We start from the raw sequence: 19,338 nt of genomic DNA on the forward strand, positions 1-19,338 counted from the left end.
TGTCAAACTCTGGCCTGCCGGCCAAATTTGGCCCGCAAGATCATATCAAAAATGTATTAGAGGTGGTTCGCTGGCCGCCGCGCCAGTATAGCGCATGCACAGTAGCCGCTGTGTCCCAGGGTGAGAGAGAGAGAAAAATCCTGGTCCTTGAAAAGTAGTGGTGGGTGGTTTTATAAACATGCTGTCGTGTCCCCCCGCCCACCCCCCCCCCCACCGCAGCGTGGCCTGGCCGGTGTCAGGGGAAGCCAAGGCTGCTTCCCAGCGCCCGAAACCCCAGTGGCACAGCGTTTCTTGGAGCGGCAGATGGAGTCAGGACGCCGGAGGGAAGATTGGGTCTTCCCCGCCGGGCGATGGGGGCGCCGGCCGCTGTGTGCCTTCCCACCGGACCAGCGGCGGGTGCCCGGAGTACATGTGGAGAGCGAGGCTGGTCGGGAGTGGCGTGGGCTGGATCAGGATTAGCCACGCTCACCTGCTCCTCCACCGCTGACCGGGATCCCAGCGCGGTCCTGAGCGCGGAGACTGCCCTGGAAAGGTCCTGGGACACTGGCACGGAAAGAAGAGCAGGGTCCGTAGAACATTACAGTCAGAAACAGGCCCTTCGGCCCTTTGACTCTACCTCGTGAAAACCCAACACTGGAGAAACTCAGCGGGTTAAACCATATCCTTTATCCAGCAGAGAGGTACCTGACAATGTTTGGCCCTTGATCCCCCTCATCAATGTATGAGTGAAAGTCTGTGGTTCTCGTAAAAACACCAGAAGGGAGAAACTCAGCAGGTCAAAGGGGGTCCGGCAGAAACTCAGGGGGGGCCTGACCTCATCAGGACCGTTGCCCACTCCCCCTCCCTGCCGCAGGCCGACCCGCGACTCACGGTGACGGGGCCGCTGATCCGCCGAGGCCGCTGATCCGCCGAGATGCAGCGAGAGCCGATGCCCCCGCACTGTCGTTGTCCAACCCGATCACCCGCAAACCCCGCCCTCCCGCACACAGGCCTGAGTAAGGATTATGAACTTTAATCTCAGGATAAAACGATCTTCCAATAGTTTCATGTCACAGTGATAAAAAAATATATTCCTGGTTAAAAATGGTCCTGCACCTGGATACAAGCTCATTAGGCATAAAACTTGAAAAGTGTGTAAATCAAAGGATATCTGTACCAATGGAAAAAGGGCATGGCAAATAACCCTGCTAGAGTTCATGCCCACAATCAGTCACCCATTTGATTGTTTAAGGAATCATGTTATTCTCCCACATTCTCAATAGCCCTCAGATTTTACTATTCGACAGCACACTAGCAACATTTGACAAATCCTCTATAGAGAAATATTATTTATTGAGTATTTTATTTCTCATTTGTTAATGCTTCTGGAAAGAGTTTATCCAAAACTATTATTAAACATATGTTTTAATAAGAAAAAGTTTAACATTACATATGTTGAAAGAAGAGAAAACATACAAATGTTGTTGAAAATTTTCAATAAATATTTAGTTCGGCCCTCGACTTAGTCCAAGTTTTTAATTTTGGCCCTCCGTGAATTTGAGTTTGACACCCCTGCACTAGACCAATGGACTGTGCAAAATGAGGACTTGACCTGGTGTGTTCAAAGTCGCACTCTTTGGCAAAATATCAGAACTTTGAATTGCAAAACTGGGGTCCATTGCCTGTGAAAACCTCACTTGCCACGTCATGTCTGGAGAAAATGGCTTTCATACCTATTATTACTGCATCCACAGTGGTGGTGTTCAATCTACACACCTCTGGATACAGGGAGTGATAGTCTGTGACTACCAGATAGTCCTTCCCTTGACATTCAAATAGGTCAGCGCCTACCTTCTGGTAAGGTCTGTGTGTGCTGGGTGTGGCTTTAGTGGTTCTGCAGGATAGCTTGCTTGATATTTCTGGCATATTGTACAGTTTTACACTTCATTTGTTATATCATTTTGATTCTTGGCCAGTACATCACCTCTCGTGCTCTCTTCTTACACTTTTCAATACCGAGATGTCCTGCATGGATCCTTTTTTTTAGCATCTCTTTTCAGACTCTTTGGGATAAGGATTTTACATCCTTTGTAGATGATGTCTTCAACTCTGATAGTTCTGCCCTGCAGTTCCAGTACTCTGCAACATCCTGCTTCATGTTGGGCCATCCATCCAAGATGTTTTTTCTTAGTTGTCTCTGTGTTTCATTTTTGTTTGTCTCTGACTTTATGAGCTCCATTTTTGCATCTGACATGGGCAGTGCACTTGTGTTCATATCCATGAAGGTGTTCATGTCTTTAGCTATTTTGTTGTTTGCAGGATCTCTCATGTCAACAGCTCCAGACATCGTGTCTGCTGTGTACCTTAGCTTACCCAGAGTGTATGCCACGTTCAGTGTATAGCTTTGCAGCCTAATCATCATTCTTTGTATTCTAAGTGGACATTCATTTAATGGCTTTTGGAACAATGCAATCAAGAGCTTATGGTCAGTCTGTACACTTATTGCTTGTCCTGACACAAACTGATGAAATCTTTCACATGTGTACGTGATGCTGAGCAGCTCCTTTTCAATTTGAGCGTACCCTGTCTCCGTGTCTGTCATTGAGCGTGATGCATACGCAATGGGTTGCCTGTCATCATATTTTTGCAGAAGAACTGCATCGAGCCCACTATGTGATGTGTCTGATGATACCTTGATGGGTCTCGCTGGGTCATAAAACCTCAGAACTGGTTCCTCTGTGAGCAGTTTCTTTAGTTCGCTCCATGATTTTTCATGCTCATGATTCCACCCCATTCAATGTTCTTTTCTGTTAGAAAAGATGGCTCCATTGAGAAGACTGAGAGGTTGGATATGAATTTACCCATATAGTTGACCATTCCATTAAATCTCTGTACATCCTTTTTGCATTGTGCCCTTGGCATGTTCCCAATAGCAGACACCTTTCTGGGATTTGGTCTGATGCCCTCACTGCCAATAATATCTCCTACAAATGTTAGTTCTGTCACCCCGAGCTGGCATTTCTATTCAGCTTCAGGTTTGTTTTCCTTGTTGCTTCCAGCACTTTCCTTAGTCTCTCATCATGTTCCATTCTCGTGGTTCCCCACACTATGATGTCATCCATTGAGGTATCAACTCCGTCCAGGTGCTCATAAACCATATGGATAGTTTTGTGATACACTTCAGTAGCTGAGGCAATTCCAAATGATAACCTTAGGAATCTGTATCTGCCAAATGGACTATTGAATGTGCACAATCTTAAACTTGCTTCATCTAATTCACCTGCCAAAATCCTGATGATGCATCCAACTTGCTGAAAAACTTTGCATTTCGAAACCGTGACATGATTTCTTCATGCGTCAGAAGCTTAAAGTGTTGCTCGGTTTAGATCTCTTGGATTCAGGAAATTTTTAAGCTTTCTAGTCTTTTTGTCCACAATGATGAGTGAACTCACCCACCTCGTTGGCTCATCTATCTTCTGAATCTCGTTCAGACTTTCCATCCTGTCCAACTCTGCCTTTAGTTGCTTTTGAAGAGCAAATGGAACTTTTCTGCATGGATGCATTATTGGTGGCACACATTTATCCACTCTGATTGTGTGTTCTTCTGGAAGGCAGCCTAGACCCTGAAATAGGTCATTGTACTCTTTCATGAGTTCATCATAGACTGTCTCTCCTTCACTTTCCACCATGAGGACTCTTTTTATCAGGTTCAGTTTCTCACAGGCTGTTAAACATAGTATGGTCTGTACATCCTTTGGTACCATGATGAATGCTAGCATGTACTCTTTGTCCTTGTGTTTCACTTTGACCACGCATTCTCCTTGCACTGGTATGTTGGTACCTAAATATCTTGTCACCTTCATTTTTGTTCCATACGTCTTTGGTCTGGGTCTAATGTTCTTAAAATCAGTCTCTGATATTACATTAATTTGTGCTCTAGTATCCAATTTAATTGAAATTTATGTCATTCACTATTATTCTCAACATCCAGACTCGGTTTTCTTTCTTGTTTTCAGTCACAACATCTACATAGAATTCCTCTCCCTCCCTTTCATCTACTACATGAACTTTGCTTTGTTACACTTGGTTCCTACAACAACGATCAAAATGGTTGTCTTTGTTGCACATATTGCATGTTTTACCATATGCTGGACACTTTTTTGGTAAGTGTTGTGTACCACATTGATGGCATGGCTTTCTATTGTCCCTTTCATTTTTGTTCGCTGGTCATGCCTCTCTTTCCACTTTGGCGTGCTTTTTGTTAAATGATTTATGTCCATTCTTGCTTACTGCATCCACATTGCAGCTAGATTCACTGATCAGCATTTAGCCTGCAATTTTACAGTTTCTGTAGCTGAACAGAGTGCTATGGCTTTTTCCAGGTCTAGATTTTGCTCTTTTTTAAATATTTTATTTATAGATGCCTTACAATCAATTACATTAGATATATTTCATTCACAATTAATCATACATGGCTTTTACAAGTTAAAAAGAAAAAAAATTAGAAAAAAGAAAAGAAGCCCCCCCCACCACTCAATCCCCCCCGAAACCCTGAGAAAAGGAGAAAAAAAGTAATGTCTCCCCCTCCCTTATTGGCGCTTAGCATTATAGCACCATCCCCCCTCGTTGTGGCTCATTGCCACAACGATCCCATGAACAGCAGATGATGAACTCCAACACCCTTCGCTTTGCAGATATTACATCAAAACAAAATTAGTCCATAACCTCATTCCAAATAGTTCCTTCTTATTAACTTAGCCTATTAAAAGGCAGAGTTCCAAAAATATCTAATGCCTATTATGATCTATAAAAATTTACTTTATCATCTGATAGTACAATTTCCATCATTGCTGGGTTACGTAACATAAAGTTGTATCCCTTGCCCTCTTATCCTTATTTCATAATTCTTGTTAAATAATTTTCAAATTCTCCATAAATGTTGTCACTGAAATCAATCGTCTCGCTCAAATTCAATAATTTAATCTTACTTAAAGAATCCATTTTCCTTGGCCTGACACCATCTTGTCCACCCAAAAGACTGATCAAACTTGCTGCTGTTCCATCAACTCAACTCTCTAACAGGCACTGGTCATCATTCCAGATCTAAAATTCTCTGAACCAAAGGCATTATCCAGCAACAATCATTCTTTTCTTCAAATGCATTATTAAGGGTAAATGAACTATTCTTATATTCTTCCTTCATACTTAGTCTCTGTTAACTTCATTTAGATGATCATTGGCACCCTTCACTTTCCAGGTGCTACCATATAACAATTATAGTGCGGAAACAGGCCATATCAGCCCTTCTAGTCTGCATTGATTCACATGAAACTTCACTAGTTCCACCTACCTGCTCCCAGCCCATAACCCTCCAACTCCCTCATATCCATTTACTCATCTAACCTCCTCTTAAATGACAGAATTGACCCTGCCGCAACTACCTCTTCTGGAAGGTCATTCCACTCAGCCACCACACTCTGAGTGAAGAAGCATCCTCTTATATTACTTCTAAAGTTTTGCCCCTAACCCTCAACTTATGACCCCTTGTGCCAATCTACCCTACCCTCAAGGGGAAGAGCCTATTCACATCTACTCTATTTATTCCCTTCATAATTTTAAATACCTTTATCAAATTCCCTCTCACCGTTCTACACTCCAATGAATAAAATCCCAGTCTACTCAATCTTTCTCTGTTTTCTAGATACTGCAATCCAGGCAACATTTTAGTCAATCTTTGACCTTATTTATATCCTTCCTAAAATTTGGAGACCAGAACTGCACACAATATTCCAAACTTGGCCTCACCAATCCCTTAAACAGTCTCAACCTCACCCCCCAGCACCTATATTCTATGCTATGATTTATAAAGGCCAGCATACCAAAAGCCTTCTTCACCACCCTAACCGCATGGGAATCCACCTTCAAAGAAGGCTGAACCATTATTCCAAAATCCCTTTGTTCCTCTGCATTCCTCAATGCCATCTCCTTCACTGCATAAGTCCTATTTTGGTTATTCTTCCCAAAATGAAGCACCTCACACTTATTTACATTAAACTCCATCTTCCACCCTTCCAAGCAGTCCAAACCCTTCTGTAGTCCATGAAAACCCTCCTCACTATCCACAACTTCCCCCTATTTTTGTATCATCCACATATTTACTCACCCAATTTACCACCCCGTCATCCAAATCATTAATATAAATGAACAACAAAAGGACCCAACACTGATCCCTGAAGCATGCTGCTTGTCACTGGCCTCCATCCTGACAGACAGTTGTCCACCATGACTCTCTGGTGCCTAACTGTTGAACCCATCTGATTATCTCAACATTTATCCCTAGTGACTGAACCTTCCTCACTAATTTTTCATGTAGAACCTTACTTAAAGCCTTACTGAAATCCAAATAGACCCTGTCAACTGCTCTACTTTCATCAACCTTTCTAGTCACTTCAAAAAATTCAACAAGATTTGTCAAACACGACTTTCCCCTCACAAACCCATATTAGGTGTCCCTTTCCTCCTCAATCAACTGCTGTTCCACCCACAAATTTTGTGTATAAGCCGCTTTCCTTTGCTGACAAAACCTCTCCTTGCTGTCATCCCTTATGTGGACCCCTTCCCCCAACCATACTAGTTTAAAGCCCCCTTGGTAGCCCTAGCAAATGCCCCTGCCAGGAGACTGGTCCCTCTGGGATTCAGATGTAACCCGTCCATTCGGTACAGGTCCCACCTCCCCCAAAATAGGTCCCAGTGATCCAAGAACTCGAATCCCTGTCTTCTACTCCACCCCTTTAGCCATGCATTCAACCCCCACCTGATTCTATTCCTTCCTTCACTATCACATGGCACAGGAAGTAATCCAGGGATCACCCCCTTTGTGGTCCTTCTTTTCACATGCTTACCGAACTCCCAATATTCATTCTTTAGGACCACTTCCTCCTTCCTCGCAATGTCATTGGTACCAACATATGCCATGACCTCTGATTCATTACCCTCCCATTTTAGGATGACTTGGACATGCATAGTTACTTCCCGGACTCTTGCATCAGGGAGGCAAACCACCATCCGGTTTCTCTCGTCGTATCCGTAGAATCCTATCAGTCCTCCTGACCATCAAATCTCCCTCTTTCTTTCACTACCCTTTTGGGCTACAGAAGCTGACCCTGTACCAGAGGTATAGCCACTGCTGCCTTCCTCAGCCTGATTGTTCCCCACCCCCCCCCCCCCAACAGTACTCCAAGAGGAGTACCGATTGTTGAGGACTACAGGCTCAGGGGCTCTCTCTTGAACCTGACCCTCCCTTTCTTCCTCCTAACAGTAACCAAACCCTTCTCCTCCCATGGCCCTAGTGAGACCACCTAACTATAACTCTTGTCTATGATGGCCTCACTCTCCCTGACCAGAGCAAGGTCACCGGGCTGCAGCTCCAGTTCCCTGACTCAGTCCCTGACACGCTGCAGCTCAGCCCACCTAGTGCAGACCTGGACACCTTGGAGGCTAGAACACTCCAGGACCTCCCACATCTGACAGTGAGAGCAGCAAACTGCTCTCACACACATCCTGTCTCTCTCCCCTCTCCTTACAAGAGAAAAAAATGATATATTATATGTGACCGTCTTACCTTAGTGCCAATATGCTCGTCCTCAGCCAAAGCCTCTCGAGCCAAAGCCTCGGAGCCCCACTCCTTCACTAGGCCACTCACTCACTGGGCTGCTCCTTACTAGCCACTCCTAATTCTTACCCTCCTTTTTATTGGCCCTTGGCCAATTGACACCCCACGCACTCTCCAAGCTCCTCCTCCTCCAGAAAATTGTCCAAGCTCTGAATCGCCACCTCCTCTGACTCTCCACCCGAACCAGTACATCAATACAAAGCTAATTTACTAGCCCATTGCCTCATTCCAAATAATTTCTTTTCATTTATTAAAAGGCAAAGTTTCCACAAAATCTGATGCTTGTTTGCAATCCACAAAAAAATTATTTTTGCCATCTGGTAGTATAATCTTCATCGTTGCTGGATAACGTAAACTTATAGCCCTTTTCCCCAAAGACTTCTCTTAACTTCGTTAAACTGTCTCCTCTTGGCCAACAACTGTGGTAATATTCCGATAAAAGAAAACCTTCGAACCATGATATTCAAGTGGACTCTTCTTTATTCTTACTTTTTCCGCTGCTCAGGGTAAAATCTTTTCCTCAACTCGATATTTTGAGCACTTAATTACCATAGAGCGGGGTTTCTCAACTCATTGTGGCCGGGGCCTGTGGGCTTTCTATGTGCTTTTTCAATTTCAGTTGGGCCTTCACATTTATTTACCCCCCCAAGAATCTTTGGTATCCAGCCTTGGAGAAACTGAATCATGTCATGGTTTTCTTCTCCTTCCTCCAACCCAACAATCTTATTGTTCTTCCTACTAAAATTTTACATCTTATCCATTTTTTTCCTAAATTATCCTCCTCTCAACAATTTCTTCTGTAATTTCAGACTCCAAATTTTCCAGCTTCTTTATATTTCCAACCTTCCATTGAATTTTCATAACTTCCTGATTTCCTTTGCCTTTCTGTTCTTGTACTTTCATCATATTTGTTAATAACTGGTTGTATTTTTCTTTTATATTTATATTTTATATTTTTATTCTCCCAAAAAGGTTTATTTGTATTCTCATCAAGTCCATCTGGATCCGCATTGTGCTTACCATACTTTGTAATTCAAAATCGATATTCTTTTTATCCTTTTGTAAGGTCTTGGATTTAGATTTAACTCGTTTGTAACTTCATTGCAATCACTCATCTCACTCAAATTCGATGATCTGTCCTTGCTTAAGGAATTTGTTCCCTTGGCCCGGCGCCATCTTCCCCGGCCGACAGGCTAGAATGACTTGCTGCTGTTCCCAGCAACTTAACTCTCTGATGGGCCCTGGTCGTCACTCCAGATCCAAGGTTTCTCTGCACAAAGGCCTCTCTTCACTTCCAAGAACAACACCTTCATCTGCTCCAGCAACAACACTTCTCTTCAAAGGCATTTTAAAAGGCAAATGGACTATTCTTATATTCTTCCTTCGTATCTTAATTTTTGTTTATATCATTTAAACAATAATTTTCTTGTATTTTCCCAGGAATGTTAGGATCCCATGCCCTACAACCTCAGTGTCACATGACTCCCCCCCCCCCTAGATTTTGCTCTCTTAGCAGTTTTTCCCCTTAAGACTATTATCTGGAATACCACACACATCTGTCTTTTATCAGTGAGTCGGTCAATCCACCAAATTCATGTTTTGCTTTGGTTTCTTAATTCAGTCACATACTGATCAATACTTTCTTCCATTTTCTGTACACGTGAAAAATCTGTGGCTCGCAAATGTCACGTTATGTTTAGGTATGCAGTAAGCCTCAAACTGTTCCATTATTTTTTCCAGTTTCATTTTGTCTCCCTCAGCAGCAAATGTGAAGTTATTATATACCTCCAGGGCTTCATCACCCTCGGCATGAAAGAAAACTGATGCTTTCACTTTATCACTTTTCCCATCAGCTCCAACTGCCGCTAAATACAATCCAAAATGCAGTTTAAATCTGTTCCAATTTTCAGCCACATTACCTGTCAACTGAAGTTTTGCTGGTGGGTGTAATCCTTCCATTTTTCACTTCATGAAGCTTCTCTTCATTAATCAGTGGCTGACTTTAGATTTTCCTTTTAAAGTATTTCCTTTTAATTTCCTTGATCCCACTTCTGATACCAGGTTTCATCTTGTATTCATATGGGTGAGTTCTTATACAACATATGGATGAAGGAAAAGGTTTTCACTTTAAAGTTAATGTAAACAGCTCATGAGGCAGTCTCTTGCTCTGTGTCCACCCCTGCTGACAGCCAAGTATAATCAAACAGGAACTATATCCTTAAGACCTTGCTAGTAGCAATGCAACCATGATCATTATCATTACTTCAGTCACTGGCGCTTGAACAGCATTGCACTAACCACGACACTAACCGACCCACCCCTGTCTCTTCACTCACTCCAAAGCATCTACACCCCTCCTGTAAAAAGGCAACCAGAACTGAATGCAATCCTCTCTTCACAATGTAGTCCCTGTACGGAAATTATGATTTACGAATAACATTACTACAAATATACCCCAGCAGCATTCTCTCCAAGTTTCCTCCACTGTTAGTCACAGTCAAAATGAAGCACTTTGCTTCCCAAAAAGACCCTCCTGGCACAGGTCAATCCACTGAAAAGGCCACAAAAATTGTTTGCCACAAGAGCTGGTTCCTCAGCTGTTTCCTCTCCAGCAGTCAGAATGGTTCTCCCTTACAAAATCACAATGTCTTTGCAAATGTATTGAATTCTGGAACGGACTGTGTCAAACCTTCCATCATTTCTTCCAATGCATTGAATTATCGCTGGGCTGTGACTTGTGATGATGCCTGTGTGAAATGTTAAATGTTAACTGTGACCATTCAGTTCTTCCTCTCTATATTATCCCTTAGTGATAAACCAAATTTATTAAATACCTCACCCACAAAGAAAATTTTGAGCTATAAAAGCAAAATTTTAACAGCAATCTTACAACATTAAATAATACCTTTATTATTGTTATATTGTACTGGGGTTGCTACTGCTACAGCCAATTTATAGGTCACGGTTATAATTCCTGGGCTGTAGCTCGAAATTTGCAAAGGAAAGAAGACATACACACCAGTAGAGTGTATTCGACAGAGTTTATTCAGAAGCAGCTCTGCCTTTTATTGTGACCTCAACTGCATCACCACTGGGGCGTGGCTTGAGCAGGCCGGGCACCGATTGATCAGTTCTAGCATCCGATCCGCTGGTGATGTTGGCCAGTTTCACCGTTCCTCTGGCGGTGTATGGAGACAGACATCTGAGCCCGTGCGAGGTCTTGCTGGGCACCGTGTTCAACGGCCATTTCCGGTGTTGGCCTGAGATGCAGGCCATGGGCTGCTACACAACTCCCCATCCCCACCAAACCAGCAATCAGGGCAAAATTCTTAGGAGGCCAACCCCTGCATTGTGAGGCCGGATGGGTGATGGGCTGGTCAGAGTCTAAGTAGGTCGGTTTCAACCGGTCAATGGTAAAAGTCTCCTCTCTGCCACTAATGTCCAGAACACAGGTGGAGCTGTTGTTTCTTATGAGATGGTATAGTCCCTCATAAGGTCTCTGGAGAAGTGGCCAGAATGCCCCGTGCCAAACAAATATGTATTTACAATTGGCCAAGTCCTTGGGGATGTACGTGTGGGGCTGGCCGTGGGGTCAGGGCTTGGTGGGGGCCAAGGTGCCTAGGCGCTCGCGAGGCCAGGACAATGTAGTTACTGGGAGCTCAGGGGTCATTACAAATTTGCCCGGTATGACCAGGGGTGTGCCGTAGAGCAACTCAGCGAAGGATGCCTCGAGGTCCTTCTTGGATGTTGCTCGAATTCCCAACGGGACCCAGTGAAGCTCATCAACCCAATTAGGTCCAGTCAGCCTTGCCATTAAAGTTGCCTTGAGGTGTCTGTGGTACCTCTCCACCAGCCCGTTGGCCTGCGGGTGATACACCGTAGTGTGGTGGAGTTTGGTTCCCGGGGCATTGGCTAAGGTGATCCATAGACTAGAAGTGAATTGGGCCCCTCTGTCTGAAGTGAGGTGTTCGGGGACCCCGAAACACACTACCCAAGTGTTGAATAGGGCCCGTGCACATTCCTCTATGGAAGCCTCCGATAGTGGCACCGTCTCGGGCCATCTGGTCAACCAGTGTGAGGAGGTAGCATGCACCCCTGGACACAGGTAGGGATCCACAATGTCAACATGTATATGGCTGAACTGGTGACATGCAGGCTCAAATGTCTATGGGGGGAGCCTTGGTGTGGGTCTGAATTTTGGATGATTTGCAATGAGTACAAGTCCTAGCCCAAAGCGCGACCTCTTTGCAGAGGCCATACCAGACATACCTGCTCTCCACCATTATAACAGTATCCTGATGGCAGGGTGAGCCAAGTTATGGACTAAATCAAACACTCACTTTCTCCATGAGGCTGGAACAACAAACAGGGTGAGGTTTATTCGTCGAGGTGTTGCAGAGCAGCAGGCAATTGCCGGGGGCAATATGGACGTTCTGCAGGTGAGCACTGTCTGATATGCTGGAATGTCAGGATCTGCTTGCTGTGCTTCTGCCAGGGTTAGGGTCATGCACCACCAAGATAGCTGGCCAGGATAGGGAGTCGGCTACTGCATTGGATTTATCAGCTATATACTCAATTCCAGTAGTAAATTCAGAGATGTAGAACAGGTTCCACTGTTGCCTGGCTAACCACGGGTCAGACAGCTTATGGAAGGCGAATGTAAGGGGTTTGTGGTCCGTGTAAATTTTGAACTTACTGCCCTCCACGAAGTATCAAAAGTGCTGAATTGCCAGGTATAAGGCTCCAGTTCTCTGTCAAAGGCACTGTGCTTGAGCTCTGGTGGCCTGAGGTGAAAAAGGCCTGCGGTTACCAATGTCTATCAATGAGCTGTTCAAGTACACCCCTGACCGCTGTGCTGGAGGTGTCTGTGGTGAGGGCGGTCAGGGCATCTGTCCTGGGGTGGACAAGAAGGGCGGCATTGGTTAGAGCATTCTTAGTGGTCTGGAAGGCCTTGGTGGCCTCTAGGGTCCATTGTACATTTTTATTGGGCCCTGTCATGAGGGGAAAGGGTGGGCTCATGATGTGAACCGCTGGAGGTATGAACCAAAGTTGGCCATACCTGCAAACTCCTGTAGCCCTTTCACCATTGAAGGCATGGGGAAAGAGTGATAGCTTCCACCTTCTCTGGCAACAGTCTGGCCCTGTGACGACCGATTCGATAGCCCAGGAAGTTGATAAGTCTCTTTTTTTTTAATATTTAATTTTGCTTTTCAAACAATATCAAATATATATCTTTTACATAAATATAGAAAAATAGTCCATATGCCACTTACATACAAAATAAAAATCCTTCTTAAAAAATACAAATCTTCATAAATATTTGTAACAAAAATCAATTAGAAAAATAAAATTTAGAAGCTCCCCACCGTCCCCCCCCCACCCCCACCCCCACTGCTACCCCTTTCCCCTCAACTTAAACAGATACAGGGTCTTTCTGTCCACTGCTGGAGCTTACAGTCTACTTTATTAATAAAATAAAAATAAGAATAGTATAAAATCTAGGGAAGATCATAAATTTACAACAATATACTTGTGCACCAATATAATTCAAATATGGTTGCCAGGTCTTGAGTAATGTATTGCGGCCCCACTTGTATCGCCATGTGGCGGGGCAGCCATGGGGAAATGGTGTCATCAGAGGTTTCTCTCCGACTCCAGCATCCCTTCCAGCACACACCCTGGGCAGCGATTATGATGTCACAATACACCAGGTGACTGAGCCCATGCTGCCCTTAAAGACAGTGGCTGTGTTTCTTCTACTGCTCACACTACCACAGTGGTGACTCCAACAAGCCCAGACGTTTTTCCAGACTCAAGCTTCCCCCCACCCCTTTTTGTACCCACCAACTGAGAACGTGGTTTGGGCAGGCAGAAGCACAATTTCAACTCCACAACATCTCCTCAGACGCCACCATGTTCTATCATGTCGTGAGTGCTCTGGACCAAGATATGGCAGTGAGGGTGGACAACATCATCCACCAACCCCCAGCTATGGGCAAGTACACTGCCCTCAAAGACCTGCTGCTTGGAACTTTCAGGCTAACTCCCCAGCAACGGGCTTCCAGGCTCCTTCACCTAGATGGGCTTGGGGACCATTGTCCATTGGCGCTGAAGGACAAAATGCTGGCCCTGGTGGAAGACCACAAGCCTTGTTTTCTCTTCCGCCAGATATTCCTGGAACAGTTGCTGGAGGACATCCAGCTGCTCCTCACAGATGAAAACTTCTCGAACAAGAGGAGAGCAGCAGCCCGTGTGGATGCCCTCTAGTGCATAAAAAGGGAGAACGAGGCAGCACTCAACCAGGTGGCATGACCAGGAGCCAGCCAACCGCAAGCCGCTCCCAAGACCAAGCCAGAGGAGGGCCAGTTGACCTGGTGTTTCTACCACCAGCGCTGGGGAGCGCAAGCCTGTAAATGCCGCCAGCCCTGCGGGTTTCAGGAAAATGACCAGGCCAGCCGCCGTTGATGGCTGTGGTGGCTGGCCACACAAACAGCTTCCTTCATGGGACGGACAGATCCACTGGCCGCTGATTCCTGGTGGACACGGGCTGAGCTCAGCATCCTTCCCCCCACAGCATTAGAGACGCACCCGATCTAGAGGTCCAAACCTGTGGGCGGCCAACAGCTCCACCATCAGGACCTACGACACCTGCAGGGCACAGATCCAGATCGGGAAGGTGAAGTTCCACTGGAGGTTCATCCTAACCTCCATCGGTACTGCGCTGTTAGGGGCTGACTTCCTCAGAGCACATGGTCTACTGGTTGACTTGAAGGGCAAAAGGCTGGTCAATGCCCAAATGTTCCACTCCACTCAAGTGGACACAGCAAAAGCCCGCAGGCCCAAAATCACCACCGTAGCCGCCACCAGGAATGAGTTCAATGAGATCCTCCTCGAATTCCCTGCCATTTTAGAGCCACGGTTCAACGCTGCCCTGCCCCAGCATGGGGTCTTCCACCACATTGCCACACAGGGCCCCCCGCTGCACACTAGACCCAGACGGCTGCCACCCGAGAAACTCCAGCAGGCAAAGGAGTTCTTCAAGCTTCAGGAACTGGGAATCATCCGGCACTTGGACAGTGCCTGTGCATCGCTGCTCCATATGGTACTGAAATCATCCGGGGGGGTGGAGATCATGTGGGAACTATCATCGGTTGAACAATGCAACCACCTCCGAGAGGTACACGATGCCCCACATACAGGACTTCTCCGCCAACCTCAATGGCCCAATGGTCTTCTCCAAAGTGGACCTTGTGCAGAGATACCATCAGATCCTGGTGCATCCAGATGACGTGGGTAAGACGGCCATTATCACCCCTTTCGGCCTCTGAGTTCCTGCGTATGCCCTTCGGTTTAAAGAACGCGACCCAACCATTTCAGTGCCTCATGGACGTGGTTGGAAATAACCTGGACTTCGTGTTTATTTACCTGGACAATATTCTCATTGCCAGTCACAACCGTGATGAACACAAAGCCCACCTTTGCACACTCTCTGCCTGGCTGGCGGACTTTGGCCTCAGTCAACTCAGCCAAATGCCAGTTCGGCAAGGAGTCCCTCCAGTTCCTGGGGCACACCATTTCAGCAGTTGGGGCTGCGCCGGCGCCGAAGGTAGCGGCTGTTCGACGATTTGCCAAACCCTCCACCCTGAAAGCCCTCCAAGAGTTTGCGGGGTTGGTGAACTTTTACCATCGTTTCATCCCAGGAGCCACGGACACCATGCGCCCGTTGTTCGCACTCATGGCCACCAAAGAAAATACTTTATCATGGTCAGAGGAGGCAGACATGGCTTTCATCGTGACAAAGGAGACTCTAGCCAGTGCCACGCTGCTGGTACACCCACAGCCAGAGGTGCACATGGTGCTCTCCGTGGATGCCTCAGCTACGGCAGGGGGGGGGGGTGGTGGGGGGGTTCTGGAACAGTGACTCAATAGACAATGGTGCCCGCTGGCCTTTTTCAGCAAACAGCTGCACCCGCTGGAGCTCAAATACAGCGCCTTCGACCGGGAGCTCCTGTGCTGTATTTGGCCATCAACCATTTCCGCTACTTCCTCGAAGACAGGCCATTCACAGCCTTCACGGATCATAAACCCCTCACTCAAGCACTGGCAATGGCCAAGGATCCGTGGTCCACCAGACAGCGTGCCACCTCTTGTATCTGTCTTAGTTCACGATCAACATCCGACACAGGGCCGGCAAGGACAAGTTAGTGGTGGATGCGCTCTCCCATCCAGCCACCAACACTCTCGCGCCCGGCCTGGATTACGAGCAACTGGTTCAGGCAAAGTGGAATGATGAGGAGATGCAGAGCTTGCAGACCACTATCTTGGGCCTCAAACTCAAGGATGTCCGGGTGCCCAGCAGCCCGGACACATTGCTCTGCGACGTCTCAACAGGCACGCCATGCCCGGTGGTCCCGCCGCACTGGAGGGCGAAGGTCTTCAGTCTGATCCATGACCTCGCTCACCCAGCAGTAAAGACAACCGTGCGGAAGGTCGCGGAGCAATTTGTGTGGCACGTGCTGAAGAAGGAGATGGCAGAACTGGCCAGGAACTGTCCCAGGTGCCAGACACATACGAGCCCCCATCCAGAACTTTGACCCGGCGGTTCACAGATTCCAACACATCCACGTTGATGTGGTCGGGCCCCTGCTGGTGTTGAAGGAGGCTTGTTACTTCCTCACAGTGGTGGATTGGGCCACAAGGTGGCCAGAGGCCATCCCGATTAAGTAGGCCTCTGTGGGGACATGCGCCAGGACTCTGGTCAGCCAGTGGATCGCCCATTTCTAGTGACAGAGGGGCACCATTCACATCTGCCCTATGGACTCAGATGGCAAAGCTCCTGGGGGTCAAGCTCCACCGCACCACAGCATACCACCCGCAGTCCAATGGGTTGGCTGAGAGGTTCCACAGGCACCTGAAGGCATCGCTAATGGCCAGGCTCTCCAGACCAGACTGGGCAGACAACTACCCTGGGCCCTTCTCGGGATTAGGACGGCACCCAAGGAGGACCTGCAGGCTTCAGCAATGGAGATGGTCTATGGCACACTGCTTTCCCTGGCAGGTGAGTTTTTTGGCCCAGACCCTGACACCACAGCCACTGACAAAAACCTGCTGGCGGAACTCGGCAGGCGACTGGCCTCCCTAGCTCTCCACCCCTGGCTCACCACAACATCCGCCTGTTTCATCTCCCCCAAGAGCTCAACTCGGCCCAGTTCATTTTCGTGCAGAGGGGACCACAAGGTGCACTGTTACAGCAACCATACGAGGGGCCATACAAAGTTTTGCACTGGTCCGGCGGAACCTTCACCCTGGACATTGGGGGGGGGGGAAAGAGAGGAACTTTTTATGGTGGACCCCCTAAAGGCGGCTCACCTGGACTTGTCACAGCCAGTGCAGACGGCCGCGAACAAGTGCTGGGGCCGGCCGCCAAAGCGACAGGATGTGTAGCCGGTTCTGGGGGTGTTGTGTGGTGGCGCACATCCTCATGATGAACCGGCCCCACTTGTATTGCCAAGTGGCGGGGCAGCCAAGGGGAAATGGCATCATCAGAGGTTTCTCTCTGACTCCAGCATCCCTTCCAGCGCCCACCCTGGGCAGCGATTATGATGTCACAATGCACCAGGTGACTGAGCTCATGCTGCCCTTAAAGGGGTGTCCTGAATTTGAGTAAAAACAGTCGTTAACGACCCTCAACATGGTGGCAGTGTTTCTTCCATTGCTCACACCGCTACAGTATCATGTTTGTTTCGCAAATTATGTCATTTTCTCCCTTGGGATACTACTGTCCATTTCTGATATCCATCTTGCCAAAGAGATCGGTGTATTTGACTTCCATGTGACTCCCACACATTTTCTTGCCTATTGCCAATGCAATCTCAGTAAATGATATTTGACACTCTGTAAAATGATAACTAATATCTATAAAATTCCCCAATAAATACAATTCTGGGTTACAAGGAAAATTAACTCCAGTAATCTTTGTTAAGACTTCCAACACTTCTTGCCAGAAAGAATTGACCTTGGTACATGGCTACACTGAATGAAGAAATGTTCCTTCCTCTATTTCACATCAGAAACATCTGCTGTCTGATATTTCTCATTTTGATTTGTGCAATCTATGCAGAGTCAAATAATATCATTGCAGAAAATTATATTGAACCAAACCATACCTCGCATTGATAATCGAAGTTACACCATCTTTAGGTTTATTCTGATATGTTCACTGCCAGATCTGCTTCCCATCTTTCTTTCGACCTATGCATTCCAGATTTCTTCCCTTCCATTTGCAGGGCATAATATATTCGAGTAATAAATTTAGAAAGTCTACCCATCCATAATGTATGCTCCAATTAACTCGCTCCTGGAGGAGTCATATCATTTCCCCAAGATTCTCTTAGAAAAGCCGTTATTTGCAGATAACAAAGAAAAATGGCACATGGAACACCATAAGTTTGTTTCATTTGTTCAAATGACATTAGAACCCCATCTTTGTAGCAGCTGGTAATGTAGCAAATCCCTTTCTGTGGCCATATATTTAAAAACATTTCCCATTATTATAGGCAACATCGGATTATTATATAGTGGTGTTCCTTCCTATATTGTCATTAATATCTTGCCAGACCTTTATCAAATGAATCAAAATAGGGCTTGAGGTCTTTCTCTTAATTAATTTCCAATTCCATCTGTAGATGAAATCTTTCGACAATGTTTCATCCATCTCCTGCAGTCCCAAATGCACCCATTTTGGTGAATCAGTTTTGAAGAAAAATGCCAAAAATCTCAATTGTGAAGCCAAATAATATTTTTTTATATATCTGGGAGCCTCGATCCCCCTAATTTATGATCCCATGTCAATTTTTCAAATGCTATTGAGGTACTTTATTATTCCATAAAATTGTCTTACCAAACCATTTATTATTTTAATAAACTTGTTTGGTAAATATATGGTATTGACCAGAAGAAATATTGGCATAATCTTCATTTTAATACAATTAACTTTCCCTATTGACGTTAGGGGTAGGTCCTTCCATTTCTGTAAATCTTTTTCTATTTTTGCCAACAAAGGGGAGTAATTCAACCTATACAAGTTATTTGAGTTGTTATCGAGCATAATTCCCAAGTATTTAATCCCTTCACTTTTCCATTTAAACATACTATTCACTTTAAAACATTCATGGTCATGGTTTGTTAAAGTTTCTCTTTTATCCATATTTATCTTATAGCCTGATATTCTTCCATATTTTGTAAAAATGTCCTACAGCTTTTCCATTGACCTTTCAGGTTCAGACATATATAACAGTATATCATCGGCAAACAAACTAATTTTGTGTTGACTTCGAAGCCTTTAATTTCAGGATTGCCCCTAATCATTTCTGCTAGAGGATCTATCGCCATAACAAATAATACCAGAAAGAGGGGGAAGCCTTGCCCTCTCATCAACTCCACAGGAATATTCCTGATGTTTGACTATTAGTTATTATTTTTGCTTGTTGTTTTTTTATATAATCCCCTGATCCAATTAATAAATCCTCATCCTATACCTAACTTTTCCAATGTTTTAAACAAAAAAGGCCATTCTATTGAATGCTTTTTCTGCATCTAGTGATACTACTATATTGGGGTCCTTCCTTGATTGACCTAAATGTATTGTTAAATAATCATGCAAGGTTATTTGATGCTTGTCTATCCTT

This window comes from Narcine bancroftii, chromosome 3, assembly GCF_036971445.1.
Source record: "Narcine bancroftii isolate sNarBan1 chromosome 3, sNarBan1.hap1, whole genome shotgun sequence".
In the NCBI taxonomy this organism is placed as follows: Eukaryota; Metazoa; Chordata; class Chondrichthyes; order Torpediniformes; family Narcinidae; genus Narcine; species Narcine bancroftii.